Genomic DNA, 15,519 nt, shown 5'->3' on the forward strand with positions numbered 1-15,519 from the left:
CACCTCTCAGCCCAGCGCTGCAGCTTATATATGTCCCTCTGTAACTTGTAACATCCTTCCGCACTGTCCACAACTCCACCGACTTTCGTGTCATCTGCAGATTTACTCACACATCCTTCTACTCTCTCCTCCAGGTCATTTTATAAAAATGACAAACAGCAGTGTCTCTAAAACAGATCCTTGTGGTACACCACTAGTAACTGAACTCCAGGCTGAACATTTCCCATCAACCACCACCCTTTGTCTTTTTCCAGCTAGCCAATTTCTGATCCATACTGCTAAATCACCCTGAATCCCATGCCTCTGTATTTTCTGCAATAGCCTACCATGGGCAACCTTATCAAATGCTTTACTGAAATCCATATACACCACATCAACTGCTTTACCCTCATCCACCTGTTTGGTCACCTTCTCAAAGAACTCAATAAGATTTGTGAGGCACGACCTACCCTTCACAAAACCGTCTGGACTACCGCTAATCAAATTATTCCTTTCCAGATGATTTACATCCTATCTCTTATAAACCTTTCCAAGATTTTTCCCACAACAGAAGTAAGGCTCACTGGTCTATAGTTATCGGGGTTGTCTCTACTCCCTTTCTTGAACAAGGGGACAACTTTTCCTATCCTCCAGTCTGCTGGCACTCTTCCTGTAGACAATGATGACATTAAGATCAAAGCCAAAGGCTCAGCAATCTCCTCCCAGGCTTCCCAGAGAATCCTAGGATGAATCCCATCTCCCCCAGGGGACTTATCTATTTTAACACTTTCCAGAATTGCTAACACCTCCTCCTTATGAACCTCAAGCCTTTCTAGTCTAGTAGCCTGCATCAACCTCCCACTACTATCCTTGACTCTTACCCTAGCCATTCTTTTATCCTTGACATACCTATAGAAAGCTTTCGGGTGATCCTTGATTCTACCTGCCAAAGACTTCTCATGTCCCCTCCTGGCTCTTCTTAGCTCTCTCTTTAGGTCCTTCCTAGCTAACTTGTAACTCTCGAGCGCCCTAACTGAACCTTCACGTCTCATCTTTACATAAGCCTCCTTCTTCCTCTTGACAAGTGATTCAACTACTTCAGTAAACCACGGTTCCCTCGCTCAACCACTTCCTCCCTGCCCGACAGGTACATACATATCAAGGACATGAAGTAGCTGTTCCTTGACCAAGCTCCACATTTCCTTTCCTGTTTCTAACCTCAGCCCATACTACCTCAGTAGACGAGTCCTCCTCAAATGTCATTTCTGCCACCGTAATACTGTCCTTGACTAATAATGCCTCCCCCTCTTTTACCACCTTCCCTGAGTTACTGAAATATCTAAACCCCGGAACCTGCAACAACCATTCCTGTCCCTGCTCTATCCATGTCTTCGAGATGGCCACAACATCGAAGTCCCAGATACCAACCCATGCCGCAAGTTCACCCATCTTATTCCGGATGCTCCTGGCATTGAAGAAGACACACTTTAAACCACCTTCCTGCCTGCCTTTACACTCCTGAAACTTTGAAACCTTACTCATGACCTCACTACTCTCAACCTCCTGTATACTGGAGCTACAATTCAGGTTCCCAAGCCCCTGCTGAACTAGTTTAAACCATCCTGAAGAGCATTAGCAATCCCCCCCCCCTCCCCCCAGGATATTGGTAGCCCTCTGGTCCAGGTGTAGACCATCCCGTTTGTAGAAGTCCCACCGACCGCAGAATGAGCCCCAATTATCCAGAAATCTGAAACCCTCCCTCCTGCACCATCCCTGGAGCCACGCATTCAACTCCTCTCTTTCCCTATTCCTCGTCTTGCTAGCACGTGGCACGGGTAACAACCCAGAGATAATAACTCTGTTTGTTCTCGATCTAAGTTTCCACCCTAGATCCCTGAATTCCTGCCTTGCATCCCTATCCCTTTTCCTAACTATGTTGTTGGTGCCTATGTGGACCATGACTTGGGGCTGCTCCCTCTCCCCCTTAAGGATCCTGAAAACACGATCCGAGACATCGCGGACCCTGGCACCTGGGAGGCAACACACCAACCGCGAGTCTCTCTCGTTCTCACAGAATTTCCAATCTATCCCCCTAACTATGGAGTCTCCAATGAATAATTCTCTACTCCTCTCCCCCCTTCCCTTCTGAGCAACAGGGACAGACTCTGTGCCAGAGACCTGTACACAATGGCTTACCCCTGGTAAGTCCCCCCCCCCCCTCCAGATTCCTAAGTGGTATACTTGTTAGTAAGGGGAACGGCCACAGGGAATCCCTGCACTGACTGCTTCCTCCCAGCCCCTCTCACCATCACCCATCTATCTGTCAGTAACAGACAATGTTGGACACTATCTGTCAGGAACAGACAATGTTGGACACTATCTGTCAGTATCTGTCAGTATCTGTCAGTAACAGGCAATGTTGGACACTATCAATTATTAGCCGTTTTAGTTGCTGTGATATGAAGAGTCTAAAGTTCTTGTTCCTTTTCACCAAACACCATTTATTTCACTTCCACGGCCTCTGCACAAAACTCTGAACAACACACCACCTGACAGAGGCCACCTGAAGCCCCTTTACATATCAGTGTCAATTAATGGATACTTAACATAAATGAAACAACTAATTGCAATGTCCCTTAACGCATTACTTAATAGTCTCCCCTTTCTTGGAGAAAAAAAATAATTAGGTGAAAACAAAATTTCAAGAAACTCAAAAAACACACACATGATTTCCCTCCTGCCTTTTTTTTGTTTGGACGAGAGGACGAGAAAGAAAAAAAAACAGTCACAGAAACAAGCGCCCTAACTGTCTGTAACCACAATGTTGGACAGTATCTGTCAGTATCTGTCAGTAACAGACAATATTGGACACTATCTGTCAACATCTGTCAGAAACAGACAATGTTGGAAACTATCTGTCAGTATCTGTCAGTAACAGACAATGTTGGACATTATGTATCAGTATCTGCCAGTAACAGCCAATGTTGGACACTATCTGTTAGTAGCTCTCAGTAACAGACAATGTTGGACACTCTCTGTCAGTAACAGAAAATGTTGGACACCATCTGTCAGTATCTGTCAGTAACAGACAACGTTGGACACCATCTGTCAGTATATGTCAGTAACACACAATGTTGGACACTATCTGGCAGCATCTGTCAGCAACAGACAATGTTGGACACTATCTGTCAGTGACAAACAATGTTGGACACTATCTGTCAGTAACAGACAATGTTGGACACTAACTATCAGGAACAGACAATGTTGGACACTATCTGTCAGTATCTGTCATGAACAGACAATGATGGGCACTATCTGTCAGTATCTGTCAGGAACAGACAATGTTGGACACTACCTGTCAGTATGTGTCAGTAACAAACAATGTTGGACACCATTTGTCAGTTTCTGTCAGTAACAGACAATGTTGGACACTAACTATCAGTGTCTGTCTGGAACAGACAATGTTGGACACTATCTGTCAGTAACAGACAATGTTGAAAACTATCTGTCAGTATCTGTCAGAAACAGTCAATGTTGGAAACTATCTGTCAGTTTCTGTGAGTAACAGACAATGGTGGACACTATCTGTAAGTAACAGACAATGTTGGACACAATCTGTCAGCATCTGTGAGTAACAGACAATGTTGGACACTATCTGTTAACATCTGTCAGAAACACACAATGTTGGACACTGTCTGTTAGTAGCTGTCAATAACAGACAATGTTGGAAACTCTTTGTCAGTGTCTGTCAGTAACAGAAAATGTTGGACACCATCTGTCAGTATCTGTCAGTAACAGAAATGTTGGACACAATCTGTCAGTATCTGTCAGTAACAGACAATGTTGGACACCATCTGTCAGTATATGTCAGTAACACACAATGTTGGACACTATCTGGCAGCATCTGTCAGGAACAGACAATGTTGGATACTATCTGTCATTATGTGTCAGTAACAGACAATGCTGGACACTATCTGTCAGTATCTGTCAATAACAGAAAATGTTGGACACTATCTGTCAGTGACAAACATTGTTGGACACCATCTGTCAGTAACAGACAATGTTGGACAATAACTGTCAGTAACAGACAATGTTGGACACTATCTGTCAGTATCTGTCTGTAACAGACAATATTGGACACTATCTGTCAGTATCTGTCAGAAATAGACAATGCTGGAAACTAACTGTCAGTATCTGACAGTAACAGACAATGTTGACACTACCTGTCAGTATCTGTCAGTGACAGACAATGTTGGACACTATCTGTCAGTAACAAACAATGTTAGACACTAACTATCAGTATCTGTCAGTAACAGACAATGTTGACACTGCCTGTCAGTATCTGTCAGAGACAGGCAATGTTGGACACTATCTGTCAGTATGTGTCATTAACAGACAATGTTGGATACTATCTGTCAGTAACAGACAGTGTTGGACACTATCTGTCAGTATCTGTCAGTAACAGACAATGTTAGACACTATCTGTCAGTGACAGACAATGTTGGACACTATCAGTCAGTAACAGACAATGTTAGACACTAACTGTCAGTAACAGACAATGCTAGATACTACCTGTCAGTATCAGTCAGTAACAGACAATATTGGACACTATCTGTCAGTATCTTTTAGAAACAGACAATGTTGGAAACTATCTGTCAGTATCTGTCAGTAACAGACAATGTTGGACATTATCTATCAGTATCTGCCAGTAACAGACAATGTTGGACACTATCTGTTAGGAGCTGTCAGTACTAGAAAATGTTGGACACTCTCTGTCTTTATCTGTCAGTAACAGGCAAGATTGGACACTATCTGTCAGTATCTGTCAGAAACAGACAATGCTGAAAACTAAATGTCAGTATCTGTCAGTAACAGACAATGTTGGACACTATCTGTCAGTGGCAGACAATGTTGGACACTATCTGGCAGTAACAGACAATGTTGGACACTAACTGTCAGTAACAGACAATGTTGGACACTATCTGTCAGTATCTGTCAGTAACAGACAATATTGGACACTATCTGTCAGTATCTGTCAGAAACAGACTATGTTGGACACCATCTGTCAGTATATGTCAGTAACAGACAATGTTGGACACTATCTGTCAGCATCTGTCTGGAACAGACAATGTTGGACACTATCTGTCAGTATGTGTCAGTAACAGAAAATGAAGGACACTATTTCAGTATCTGTCAGTAACAGACAATGTTGGACACTATCTGTCAGTGACAGACAATGTTGGACACTATCTGTCAGTAACAGACAATGTTGGATACTAACTGTCAGTAACAGACAATGTTGGACACTATCTGTCAGTATCTGTCAGTAACAGACAATATTGGACACTATCTATCATTATCTGTCAGAAACAGACAATGTTGGAAATTATCTGTCAGTATCTGTCAGTAACAGACAATGTTGACACTATCTGTCAGTATCTGTCAGTGACAGACAATGTTGGACACTATCTGTCAGTAACAAACAATGTTAGACAATGCCTGTCAGTATCTGTCAGTAACAGACAATGTTGACACTATCTGTCAGTGACAGACAATGTTGGACACTATCTGTCAGTAACAGACAATGTTGGACACTAACTGTCAGTAACAGACAATATTGGACACTATCTATCATTATCTGTCAGTAACAGACAATGTTGACACTACCTGTCAGTATCTGTCAGTGACAGACAATGTTGGACACTATCTGTCAGTAACAAACAATGTTAGACACTAACTGTCAGTATCTGTCAGTAACAGACAATGTTGACACTGCCTGTCAGTATCTGTCAGTAACAGACAATGTTGGACACTATCTGTCAGTGACAGACAATGTTGGACACTATCTGTCAGTAACAGACAATGTTGACACTGCCTGTCAGTATCTGTCAGTGACAGACAATGTTGGACACTATCTGTCAGTGACAGACAATGTTGGACACTATCTGTCAGTAACAGACAATGTTGGACACTAACTGTCAGTAACAGACAATGTTGGACACTACCTGTCAGTATGAGTCAGTAACAGACAATATTGGACACTATCTGTCAGTATCTGTCAGAAACAGACAATGTTGGAAACTATCTGTCAGTATCTGTCAGTAACAGACAATGTTGGACATTATCAGTCAGTATCTGCCAGTAACAGACAATGTTGGACACTATCTGTTAGTAGCTGTTAGTACTAGAAAATGTTGGACACTCTCTGTCTTTATCTGTCAGTAACAGACAATGTTGGACACTATCTGCCAGTATCTGTCAGGAACAGACAATGTTGGACACTATCTGTCAGTATCTGTCAGTAACAGACAATGTTGGACACTAACTGTCAGTAACAGACAATATTGGACACTATCTATCATTGTCTGTCAGTAACCGACAATGTTGACACTACCTGTCAGTATCTGTCAGTGACAGACAATGTTGGACACTATCTGTCAGTAACAAACAATGTTAGACACTAACTGTCAGTATCTGTCAGTAACAGACAATGTTGACACTGCCTGTCAGTATCTGTCAGTAACAGACAATGTTGGACACTATCTGTCAGTGACAGACAATGTTGGACACTATCTGTCAGTAACAGACAATGTTGACACTGCCTGTCAGTATCTGTCAGTGACAGACAATGTTGGACACTATCTGTCAGTGACAGACAATGTTGGACACTATCTGTCAGTAACAGACAATGTTGGACACTAACTGTCAGTAACAGACAATGTTGGACACTACCTGTCAGTATGAGTCAGTAACAGACAATATTGGACACTATCTGTCAGTATCTGTCAGAAACAGACAATGTTGGAAACTATCTGTCAGTATCTGTCAGTAACAGACAATGTTGGACATTATCAGTCAGTATCTGCCAGTAACAGACAATGTTGGACACTATCTGTTAGTAGCTGTCAGTACTAGAAAATGTTGGACACTCTCTGTCTTTATCTGTCAGTAACAGACAATGTTGGACACTATCTGCCAGTATCTGTCAGGAACAGACAATGTTGGACACTATCTGTCAGTATCAGTCAGTAACAGGCAATGTTGGACACTATCTGTCAGTAACAAACAATTTTGAACCCTCTCTGTCAGTGCCTGTTTGTAACAGACAATGTTGGACACTATCTGTCAGTGACAGACAATGTTGGGCACTATCTGTCTGTAACAGACAATGTTGGACACTAACTGTCAGTAGCAGACAATGTTGGACACTATCTGTCAGTATCTGTCAGAAACAGACAATATTGGACACTATCTGTAAGTATTTGTCAGAAACGGACAATGTTGGAAACCAACTGTCAGTATCTGTCAGTAACAGACAATGTTGACACTACCTGTCAGTATCTGTCAGTGACAGACAATGTTGGACACTATCTGTCAGTATCTGTCGGAAACAGACAATGTTGGACACTATCTGTCAGTTACAGACAATGTTGGACGCAATCTGTCAGTATCTGTCAGCAACAAACAATGTTGGACACTAACTGTCAGTATCTGTCAGTAACAGACAATGTTGGACACTATCTGTCAGTAACAGGCAATGTTGGACACTACCTGTCAGTAACAGACAATGTTGGACACTATCTGTCAGTAACAAACAATTTTGAACCCTATCTGTCAGTATCTGTCAGTAACAGACAATGTTAGACACTATCTGTCAGTGACAGACAATGTTGGACACTATCAGTCATTAACAGACAATGTTGGACACTAACTGTCAGTAACAGACAATGCTAGATACTACCTGTCAGTATCAGTCAGTAACAGACAATATTGGACACTATCTGTCAGTATCTTTCAGAAACAGACAATATTGGAAACTATCTGTCAGTATCTGTCAGTAACAGACAATGTTGGACATTATCTATCAGTATCTGCCAGTAACAGACAATGTTGGACACTATCTGTTAGTAGCTGTCAGTACTAGAAAATGTTGGACACTCTCTGTCTTTATCTGTCAGTAACAGACAAGATTGGACACTATCTGTCAGTATCTGTCAGAAACAGACAATGTTGAAAACTAACTGTCAGTATCTGTCAGTATCAGACAATGTTGTCACTATCTGTCAGTGACAGACAATGTTGGATACTATTTTGCAGTAACAGACAATGTTGGACACTAACTGTCAGTAACAGACAATGTTGGACACTAACTGTCAGTAACAGACAATGTTGGACACTATCTGGCAGCATCTGTCAGTAACAGACAACGTTGGACACCATCTGTCAGTATATGTCAGTAACACACAATGTTGGACACTATCTGGCAGCATCTGTCAGCAACAGACAATGTTGGACACTATCTGTCAGTGACAAACAATGTTGGACACTATCTGTCAGTAACAGACAATGTTGGACCCTAACTATCAGGAACAGACAATGTTGGACACTATCTGTCAGTATCTGTCATGAACAGACAATGATGGGCACTATCTGTCAGTATCTGTCAGGAACAGACAATGTTGGACACTACCTGTCAGTATGTGTCAGTAACAAACAATGTTGGACACCATTTGTCAGTTTCTGTCAGTAACAGACAATGTTGGACACTAACTGTCAGTGTCTGTCTGGAACAGACAATGTTGGACACTATCTGTCAGTAACAGACAATGTTGAAAACTATCTGTCAGTATCTGTCAGAAACAGTCAATGTTGGAAACTATCTGTCAGTTTCTGTGAGTAACAGACAATGGTGGACACTATCTGTAAGTAACAGACAATGTTGGACACAATCTGTCAGCATCTGTGAGTAACAGACAATGTTGGACACTATTAGTTAACATCTGTCAGAAACACACAATGTTGGACACTGTCTGTTAGTAGCTGTCAATAACAGACAATGTTGGAAACTCTTTGTCAGTGTCTGTCAGTAACAGAAAATGTTGGACACCATCTGTCAGTATCTGTCAGTAACAGAAATGTTGGACACAATCTGTCAGTATCTGTCAGTAACAGACAATGTTGGACACCATCTGTCAGTATATGTCAGTAACACACAATGTTGGACACTATCTGGCAGCATCTGTCAGGAACAGACAATGTTGGATACTATCTGTCATTATGTGTCAGTAACAGACAATGCTGGACACTATCTGTCAGTATCTGTCAATAACAGAAAATGTTGGACACTATCTGTCAGTGACAAACATTGTTGGACACCATCTGTCAGTAACAGACAATGTTGGACAATAACTGTCAGTAACAGACAATGTTGGACACTATCTGTCAGTATCTGTCTGTAACAGACAATATTGGACACTATCTGTCAGTATCTGTCAGAAATAGACAATGCTGGAAACTAACTGTCAGTATCTGACAGTAACAGACAATGTTGACACTACCTGTCAGTATCTGTCAGTGACAGACAATGTTGGACACTATCTGTCAGTAACAAACAATGTTAGACACTAACTATCAGTATCTGTCAGTAACAGACAATGTTGACACTGCCTGTCAGTATCTGTCAGAGACAGGCAATGTTGGACACTATCTGTCAGTATGTGTCATTAACAGACAATGTTGGATACTATCTGTCAGTAACAGACAGTGTTGGACACTATCTGTCAGTATCTATCAGTAACAGACAATGTTAGACACTATCTGTCAGTGACAGACAATGTTGGACACTATCAGTCAGTAACAGACAATGTTAGACACTAACTGTCAGTAACAGACAATGCTAGATACTACCTGTCAGTATCAGTCAGTAACAGACAATATTGGACACTATCTGTCAGAATCTTTCAGAAACAGACAATGTTGGAAACTATCTGTCAGTATCTGTCAGTAACAGACAATGTTGGACATTATCTATCAGTATCTGCCAGTAACAGACAATGTTGGACACTATCTGTCAGTATCTGTCAGTAACAGACAATGTTGGACACTATCTGTCAGTAACAGGCAATTTTGGACACTACCTGTCAGTAACAGACAATGTTGGACACTATCTGTCAGTAACAAACAATTTTGAACCCTATCTGTCAGTATCTGTCAGTAACAGACAATGTTAGACACTATCTGTCAGTGACAGACAATGTTGGACACTATCAGTCATTAACAGACAATGTTGGACACTAACTGTCAGTAACAGACAATGCTAGATACTACCTGTCAGTATCAGTCAGTAACAGACAATATTGGACACTATCTGTCAGTATCTTTCAGAAACAGACAATATTGGAAACTATCTGTCAGTATCTGTCAGTAACAGACAATGTTGGACATTATCTATCAGTATCTGCCAGTAACAGACAATGTTGGACACTATCTGTTAGTAGCTGTCAGTACTAGAAAATGTTGGACACTCTCTGTCTTTATCTGTCAGTAACAGACAAGATTGGACACTATCTGTCAGTATCTGTCAGAAACAGACAATGTTGAAAACTAACTGTCAGTATCTGTCAGTATCAGACAATGTTGTCACTATCTGTCAGTGACAGACAATGTTGGATACTATTTTGCAGTAACAGACAATGTTGGACACTAACTGTCAGTAACAGACAATGTTGGACACTAACTGTCAGTAACAGACAATGTTGGACACTATCTGGCAGCATCTGTCAGTAACAGACAACGTTGGACACCATCTGTCAGTATATGTCAGTAACACACAATGTTGGACACTATCTGGCAGCATCTGTCAGCAACAGACAATGTTGGACACTATCTGTCAGTGACAAACAATGTTGGACACTATCTGTCAGTAACAGACAATGTTGGACCCTAACTATCAGGAACAGACAATGTTGGACACTATCTGTCAGTATCTGTCATGAACAGACAATGATGGGCACTATCTGGTAGTATCTGTCAGGAACAGACAATGTTGGACACTACCTGTCAGTATGTGTCAGTAACAAACAATGTTGGACACCATTTGTCAGTTTCTGTCAGTAACAGACAATGTTGGACACTAACTGTCAGTGTCTGTCTGGAACAGACAATGTTGGACACTATCTGTCAGTAACAGACAATGTTGAAAACTATCTGTCAGTATCTGTCAGAAACAGTCAATGTTGGAAACTATCTGTCAGTTTCTGTGAGTAACAGACAATGGTGGACACTATCTGTAAGTAACAGACAATGTTGGACACAATCTGTCAGCATCTGTGAGTAACAGACAATGTTGGACACTATCAGTTAACATCTGTGAGAAACACACAATGTTGGACACTGTCTGTTAGTAGCTGTCAATAACAGACAATGTTGGAAACTCTTTGTCAGTGTCTGTCAGTAACAGAAAATGTTGGACACCATCTGTCAGTATCTGTCATAACAGAAATGTTGGACACAATCTGTCAGTATCTGTCAGTAACAGACAATGTTGGACAACATCTGTCAGTATATGTCAGTAACACACAATGTTGGACACTATCTGGCAGCATCTGTCAGGAACAGACAATGTTGGATACTATCTGTCATTATGTGTCAGTCACAGACAATGCTGGACACTATCTGTCAGTATCTGTCAATAACAGAAAATGTTGGACACTATCTGTCAGTGACAAACATTGTTGGACACCATCTGTCAGTAACAGACAATGTTGGACAATAACTGTCAGTAACAGACAATGTTGGACACTATCTGTCAGTATCTGTCTGTAACAGACAATATTGGACACTATCTGTCAGTATCTGTCAGAAATAGACAATGCTGGAAACTAACTGTCAGTATCTGACAGTAACAGACAATGTTGACACTACCTGTCAGTATCTGTCAGTGACAGACAATGTTGGACTCTATCTGTCAGTAACAAACAATGTTAGACACTAACTATCAGTATCTGTCAGTAACAGACAATGTTGACACTGCCTGTCAGTATCTGTCAGAGACAGGCAATGTTGGACACTATCTGTCAGTATGTGTCATTAACAGACAATGTTGGATACTATCTGTCAGTAACAGACAGTGTTGGACACTATCTGTCAGTATCTGTCAGTAACAGACAATGTTAGACACTATCTGTCAGTGACAGACAATGTTGGACACTATCAGTCAGTAACAGACAATGTTAGACACTAACTGTCAGTAACAGACAATGCTAGATACTACCTGTCAGTATCAGTCAGTAACAGACAATATTGGACACTATCTGTCAGAATCTTTCAGAAACAGACAATGTTGGAAACTATCTGTCAGTATCTGTCAGTAACAGACAATGTTGGACATTATCTATCAGTATCTGCCAGTAACAGACAATGTTGGACACTATCTGTTAGGAGCTGTCAGTACTAGAAAATGTTGGACACTCTCTGTCTTTATCTGTCAGTAACAGGCAAGATTGGACACTATCTGTCAGTATCTGTCAGAAACAGACAATGCTGAAAACTAAATGTCAGTATCTGTCAGTAACAGACAATGTTGGACACTATCTGTCAGTGGCAGACAATGTTGGACACTATCTGGCAGTAACAGACAATGTTGGACACTAACTGTCAGTAACAGACAATGTTGGACACTATCTGTCAGTATCTGTCAGTAACAGACAATATTGGACACTATCTGTCAGTATCTGTCAGAAACAGACTATGTTGGACACCATCTGTCAGTATATGTCAGTAACAGACAATGTTGGACACTATCTGTCAGCATCTGTCTGGAACAGACAATGTTGGACACTATCTGTCAGTATGTGTCAGTAACAGAAAATGAAGGACACTATTTCAGTATCTGTCAGTAACAGACAATGTTGGACACTATCTGTCAGTGACAGACAATGTTGGACACTATCTGTCAGTAACAGACAATGTTGGATACTAACTGTCAGTAACAGACAATGTTGGACACTATCTGTCAGTATCTGTCAGTAACAGACAATATTGGACACTATCTATCATTATCTGTCAGAAACAGACAATGTTGGAAATTATCTGTCAGTATCTGTCAGTAACAGACAATGTTGACACTATCTGTCAGTATCTGTCAGTGACAGACAATGTTGGACACTATCTGTCAGTAACAAACAATGTTAGACACTAACTGTCAGTATCTGTCAGTAACAGACAATGTTGACACTGCCTGTCAGTATCTGTCAGTAACAGACAATGTTGACACTATCTGTCAGTGACAGACAATGTTGGACACTATCTGTCAGTAACAGACAATGTTGGACACTAACTGTCAGTAACAGACAATATTGGACACTATCTATCATTATCTGTCAGTAACAGACAATGTTGACACTACCTGTCAGTATCTGTCAGTGACAGACAATGTTGGACACTATCTGTCAGTAACAAACAATGTTAGACACTAACTGTCAGTATCTGTCAGTAACAGACAATGTTGACACTGCCTGTCAGTATCTGTCAGTAACAGACAATGTTGGACACTATCTGTCAGTGACAGACAATGTTGGACACTATCTGTCAGTAACAGACAATGTTGACACTGCCTGTCAGTATCTGTCAGTGACAGACAATGTTGGACACTATCTGTCAGTGACAGACAATGTTGGACACTATCTGTCAGTAACAGACAATGTTGGACACTAACTGTCAGTAACAGACAATGTTGGACACTACCTGTCAGTATGAGTCAGTAACAGACAATATTGGACACTATCTGTCAGTATCTGTCAGAAACAGACAATGTTGGAAACTATCTGTCAGTATCTGTCAGTAACAGACAATGTTGGACATTATCAGTCAGTATCTGCCAGTAACAGACAATGTTGGACACTATCTGTTAGTAGCTGTCAGTACTAGAAAATGTTGGACACTCTCTGTCTTTATCTGTCAGTAACAGACAATGTTGGACACTATCTGCCAGTATCTGTCAGGAACAGACAATGTTGGACACTATCTGTCAGTATCAGTCAGTAACAGGCAATGTTGGACACTATCTGTCAGTAACAAACAATTTTGAACCCTCTCTGTCAGTGCCTGTTTGTAACAGACAATGTTGGACACTATCTGGCAGTGACAGACAATGTTGGACACTATCTGTCAGTAACAGACAATGTTGGACACTAACTGTCAGTAGCAGACAATGTTGGACACTATCTGTCAGTATCTGTCAGAAACAGACAATATTGGACACTATCTGTAAGTATTTGTCAGAAACGGACAATGTTGGAAACCAACTGTCAGTATCTGTCAGTAACAGACAATGTTGACACTACCTGTCAGTATCTGTCAGTGACAGACAATGTTGGACACTATCTGTCAGTATCTGTCGGAAACAGACAATGTTGGACACTATCTGTCAGTTACAGACAATGTTGGACGCAATCTGTCAGTATCTGTCAGCAACAAACAATGTTGGACACTAACTGTCAGTATCTGTCAGTAACAGACAATGTTGGACACTATCTGTCAGTAACAGGCAATGTTGGACACTACCTGTCAGTAACAGACAATGTTGGACACTATCTGTCAGTAACAAACAATTTTGAACCCTATCTGTCAGTATCTGTCAGTAACAGAAAATGTTAGACACTATCTGTCAGTGACAGACAATGTTGGACACTATCAGTCATTAACAGACAATGTTGGACACTAACTGTCAGTATCTGTCAGTAACAGACAATGTTGACACTATCTGTCAGTATCTGTCAGTGACAGACAATGTTGGACACTATCTGTCAGTAACAAACAATGTTAGACACTAACTGTCAGTATCTGTCAGGAACAGACAATGTTGACACTGCCTGTCAGTATCTGTCAGTAACAGACAATGTTGACACTATCTGTCAGTGACAGACAATGTTGGACACTATCTGTCAGTAACAGACAATGTTGGACACTAACTGTCAGTAACAGACAATATTGGACACTATCTATCATTATCTGTCAGTAACAGACAATGTTGACACTACCTGTCAGTATCTGTCAGTGACAGACAATGTTGGACACGATCTGTCAGGAACAAACAATGTTAGACACTAACTGTCAGTATCTGTCAGTAACAGACAATGTTGACACTGCCTGTCAGTATCTGTCAGTAACAGACAATGTTGGACACTATCTGTCAGTGACAGACAATGTTGGACACTATCTGTCAGTAACAGACAATGTTGACACTGCCTGTCAGTATCTGTCAGTGACAGACAATGTTGGACACTATCTGTCAGTGACAGACAATGTTGGACACTATCTGTCAGTAACAGACAATGTTGGACACTAACTGTCAGTAACAGACAATGTTGGACACTACCTGTCAGTATGAGTCAGTAACAGACAATATTGGACACTATCTGTCAGTATCTGTCAGAAACAGACAATGTTGGAAACTATCTGTCAGTATCTGTCAGTAACAGACAATGTTGGACATTATCAGTCAGTATCTGCCAGTAACAGACAATGTTGGACACTATCTGTTAGTAGCTGTCAGTACTAGAAAATGTTGGACACTCTCTGTCTTTATCTGTCAGTAACAGACAATGTTGGACGCTATCTGCCAGTATCTGTCAGGAACAGACAATGTTGGACACTATCTGTCAGTATCTGTCAGTGACAGACAATGTTGGACACTAACTGTCAGTAACAGACAATATTGGACACTATCTATCATTATCTGTCAGTAACAGACAATGTTGA

The sequence above is a fragment of the Scyliorhinus torazame genome, chromosome 3, assembly GCF_047496885.1.
Source record: "Scyliorhinus torazame isolate Kashiwa2021f chromosome 3, sScyTor2.1, whole genome shotgun sequence".
In the NCBI taxonomy this organism is placed as follows: Eukaryota; Metazoa; Chordata; class Chondrichthyes; order Carcharhiniformes; family Scyliorhinidae; genus Scyliorhinus; species Scyliorhinus torazame.